The sequence below is a fragment of the Pseudophryne corroboree genome, chromosome 4 (genome assembly GCF_028390025.1).
Source record: "Pseudophryne corroboree isolate aPseCor3 chromosome 4, aPseCor3.hap2, whole genome shotgun sequence".
NCBI lineage: Eukaryota > Metazoa > Chordata > Amphibia > Anura > Myobatrachidae > Pseudophryne > Pseudophryne corroboree.
This window is the reverse complement of record NC_086447.1, coordinates 586,197,873-586,202,968: the sequence shown is the minus strand read 5'-3', so window position 1 is coordinate 586,202,968 and position 5,096 is coordinate 586,197,873. Positions and strand designations below refer to the sequence as shown.

Sequence of the window (5,096 nt, the reverse complement as noted above, 5' to 3'; positions counted from 1 at the left end):
ATCGCGAATGAATTTGGTCCGTTTGCGATCCACTATGGTCTGTTCATACAGATCGATTTCTTTCTTTTGTTTTTCGAAAGCCGCCTGGAAGGGTAAATCCTTTTCCCAAATTTCTAGGGTCTTACCGATTTCCTCTATCTCCTTCTCGACTTGGTCTAATAACAGAGTGTCGTGTTTCACTAAAAGGTGAAGTAATTCATGTGAGCACTTAAGTAGGGCCGCTTCCCATTCACTCTTCAAATTATCACTCGCGAGAGGAAAGGAGGGGAATACCTTGGGTCTGAGTCCACGTGGCACGATCTTGTGTTTGATATAGTTTTCTAATGTAGTGACGTCCCATGAGAGCCGTGTCCTCTTCTGCAAGTTCTTCTGTAACTTGGAAAAGGAGGTACGCCAATCTGAGTTGGGAGTGGTGTGTTTGTAAGTATCTGAAAAGGGGTCCGCAATGTTGATATTCGGACGTTTTGATAATTCAGTTTTCAGGGAAAAGGTGGACATGTTAGGTTGGCAGAGCCTGTTTTAATATAAGTGTCACCCACCTATTATCAGATATCAGAAGACTGACTTGACAATCTAAGGAGCTAATTATGAAGGGTAGCTGCTAAAAAAGAGATAAGATCCAGGGGAAAGACAAATATAGAATTGAATGAGTAAGGAAGCTGAAAGCTAATCTAAGGAGACCGTGCCTGGGTCAGAGGCTGTATTTATCCTACAGCATAGAGGATTACTAACGAAAAAGAGAGCGACCTGGCACCGGTATAAATTGTGATAAAGTGAGAGAAACCAAAAAATGGACAATTATTGGAAAGGGAAAACCTTTCAATTGTAGACCCTATTGGTGGTGCGCCCAGAGCTAGAAAGTACATGTACTTGAAAACTGGAGAGAAAGAAAGCTCTTGTGTGGGCGCACTCTTAAGAGAAGAAAGAAAATATATTCTTCAGATATGAATCGAAAAGATATTTAAAACATATGTTTATTTAGCAATTAATTAAAAAGTTAATAGTATCCCACTGAGATCAAGAGAACAAGATTTTTTGATTTTTATTAGTTATATCAAATGAGAAAAAGTATGCGGAAAAATAAGTAATGTTCTGGTCTAAATAGTCACATGAGACAGATTAGAAAGGTTGCAGACACCTGATAGTCTGACAGCCGTTTCTCCTGACCAGCACAGAAATTCTGTGTTAATAAGACCAAGCAGGAAGATCCAATTTAATGTCTTTGAAAGACCACTAAGAGGGTCAATACTGGACAGATTAATGGTCACCTGTTTTACATATGGCACAATTTATCAACATATCTTATACATTCCTGAACGTACGATGGTAGGCGTGAAAATTGGAAGGGAAAGAAGAGAGAGGCAATAAGACAAGGAGAAGGCCCAGATTGGGTGGAAGGATGGGGGAAAGGGAAGGAGTGAATGATGGTGATGCTGCTGTTGGTGTCCACCCTTGAAATGAAGGGAAATATCCTTTTCTACAACACCAGGTATTCCCAGGGAGTCTCCTCTCAGGTACTGACCTGGCCCACCGCTGTTTGGCTTCCAAGTTCGGACGAGATCGGGCATTAACGGCGTGGTATGATAGTAGAGAGGCTATCTACCAATGAGAGTGCACCTATATAAGAAGGGTGAGAGAATGAGATGATAGAAAAGAATACGGTCTGGTTAGTGTGTGGATCTACTTTCCACGTTAGGCAAGGTGAGTTAGTCACCATTGGTGACGTGGTGCACCCTGGATCGTGGATGAGAGTCCACTGAAAAGGGGTGGGCCAGTGAGGATGGGAAAGAAAAAAGATAAAAGGGAAAAGAAAGAAGAAAAATGAAAGAAAAAGAGAATAAGTGTGTAAAATATAATATATGACAGTAGGTTTATGTTGATAACCATAAGATGATTATCCCAAAAAGAGGGAACAAGTATCTATATATATGGAAAAAATTATATAACATGAAAAAAGGCATCAGGTAAATTTGTGAATCACAATAAAGATAACAGATATGTTTTGTGCATGGGCACCTATGAGTACAGTGATATAGATTCACTGTTGATATGAGAACAGTGCAAATGGGCACCTATGAGTACAGTGATATAGATTCACTGTTGATATGAGAACAGTGCAATGCACTGCTCAGGTGAAATCTGGTGACAGAATGTGCAGCAGGTTAGTTAACCTATATACATGAGGATTAATGAAAAAAGGGGAAATCCCACAAGTTATAATCACTAGTATATCTAATACATTATACACATGTCACCATAAAGATTTAAATGTTGAAAATGATACTCATGGTGTTATAGTGTCAAATTCCGGGAACCAATGGTAACCAGAAATCCTCCATGGAAGACTCTCCTGCTGGGATCCGTGGAAAACGCGTTTCGCCCATTGGGCTTGTTCACTTCCGGGATCTCGCATTAGCAATCTCAGTGTGGGGTTTAAAAACCTTGTTAATTGATATAGCAGCCAATGAAATTTTACTTACTGATTAAGCATGGTAGCGGGGATGATATGTATGCAGGCTATGGGAGCGTATTACCAGCGCTTCCTGGCCGACGTCAGCAGCACGTGATCGGATCGAGGTCACAAGGGAAGCGGCGCTAGTAAGCATGCGCAATGAAAACCTCCCTGTCACCAAGGTAACCCGGTGCATAGAGCGGCGCCATATTGGAAGATCTGGGGTGCGCCGTTCACACGTTCTCACTGATAGCACCCTAATCTCCTTAATTTCACATTCCCAACATCACTAATGCCAGTATTTTCTAATTTAGCTCCTCATAATAATTTTTATGATCCTATTACTCCAGGTATTATACACCTTTTAATCATATATTTCATGTATGATATACTATTTCTATATTCCTATTTCACATTATCCATATTTCTGTCCAGGTGTATCCTAAAGGGCCACATGTTCATGTCGTCTTATTCCTATGCCCAGATCAGCTCACTCAATAAAGTGCTCTTTTTTTCACAGCCTCTGCCATATAAGTTATAATACCTGCTCATAACCTCGGCTTGACACTATAGTGAGCACAAAAACACATATCTAAATTTTCATGTTATATAACATACCTACCTACCTTAATACTACAACTCACATGCACTACAATCCCTAAATACCCTCTCTTAACAGGGTGCCGCTCTCCGTACTACAGTTACCATGACTACAGTGAGATTTTTCACATCAACCCCTGGAATACCCTCTTCCAATATGGCGCCGCTCTATGCACCGGGTTTCCTTGGCGACAGGGAGGTTTTCATTGCGCATGCTTACTAGCGCCGCTTCCCTTGTGACCTCGATCCGATCACGTGTTGCTGACGTCGGCCAGGAAGCGCTGGTAATACGCTCCCATAGCCTGCATACATATCATCCCCGCTACCATGCTTAATCAGTAAGTAAAATTCCATTGGCTGCTATATCAATTAACAAGGTTTTTAAACCCCACACTGAGATTGCTAATGCGAGATCCCGAAAGTGAACAAGCCCAATGGGCGAAACGCGTTTTCCACGGATCCCAGCAGGAGATTCTTCCATGGAGGATTTCTGGTTACCATTGGTTCCCGGAATTTGACACTATAACACCATGAGTATCATTTTCAACATTTAAATCTTTATGGTGACATGTGTATAATGTATTAGATATACTAGTGATTATAACTTGTGGGATTTCCCCTTTTTTCATTAATCCTCATGTATATAGGTTAACTAACCTGCTGCACATTCTGTCACCAGATTTCACCTGAGCAGTGCATTGCACTGTTCTCATATCAACAGTGAATCTATAGCACTGTACTCATAGGTGCCCATGCACAAAACATATCTGTTGTCTTTATTGTGATTCACAAATTTACCTGACGCCTTTTTTCATGTTATATAATTTTTTCCATATATATAGATACTCGTTCCCTCTTTTTGGGATAATCATCTTATGGTTATCAACATAAACCTACTGTCATATATTATATTTTACACACTTATTCTCTTTTTCTCTCATTTTTCTTCTTTCTTTTCCCTTTTTTCTTTCCCATCCTCACTGGCCCACCCCTTTTCAGTGGACTCTCATCCACGATCCAGGGTGCACCACGTCACCAATGGTGACTAACTCACCTTGCCTAACGTGGAAAGTAGATTCACACACTAACCAGACCGTATTCTTTTCTATCATCTCATTCTCTCACCCTTCTTATATATGTGCACTCTCATTGGTAGATAGCCTCTCTACTATCATACCACGCCGTTAATGCCCGATCTCGTCCGATCTTGGAAGCCAAACAGCGGTGGGCCAGGTCAGTACCTGAGAGGAGACTCCCTGGGAATACCTGGTGTTGTAGAGAAGGATATTCCCCTTCATTTCAAGGGTGGACACCAACAGCAGCATCACCATCATTCACTCCTTCCCTTTCCCCCATCCTTCCACCCAATCTGGACCTTCTCCTTGTCCTATTGCCTCTCTCTTCTTTCCCTTCCAATTTTCACGCCTACCATCGTACGTTCAGGAATGAATAAGATATGTTGATAAATTGTGCCATATGTAAAACAGGTGACCATTAATCTGTCCAGTATTGACCCTCTCAGTGGTCTTTCAAAGACATTAAATTGGATCTTCCTGCTTGGTCTTATTAACACAGAATTTCTGTGCTGGTCAGGAGAAACGGCTGTCAGACTATCAGGTGTCTGCAACCTTTCTAATCTGTCTCATGTGACTATTTAGACCAGAACATTACTTATTTTTCCGCATACTTTTTCTCATTTGATATAACTAATAAAAAACAAAAAATCTTGTTCTCTTGATCTCAGTGGGATACTATTAACTTTTTAATTAATTGCTAAATAAACATATGTTTTAAATATCTTTTCGATTCATATCTGAAGAATATATTTTCTTTCTTCTCTTAAGAGTGCGCCCACACAAGAGCTTTCTTTCTCTCCAGTTTTCAAGCTGGACATTGAGCCTGCTTGTGTTTCTACACAGTCTCGGTAGATGATGGGGCAGACTGGCCAGGTATAGTGTGTGTATGCATAGGCACTGATGATTCTGTGCCTGTTGTGTCCAATTTACCCCAAAATATGGGTCAGGTTGTGGCTGGGGGCTTCTTT

The 5,096-nt window shown here is 40.9% G+C and overlaps 2 pseudogenes; one reads left to right on the top strand and one right to left on the bottom strand.

The window, feature by feature from the left end:
* Nucleotides 1-1,474: 1,474 nt before the first annotated feature.
* LOC134912107 (5S ribosomal RNA) lies at nucleotides 1,475-1,592 on the bottom strand (annotated as a pseudogene).
* A 2,623-nt stretch (nucleotides 1,593-4,215) lies between these two features.
* On the top strand, nucleotides 4,216-4,333 carry LOC134913867 (5S ribosomal RNA; annotated as a pseudogene).
* Nucleotides 4,334-5,096: the final 763 nt, after the last annotated feature.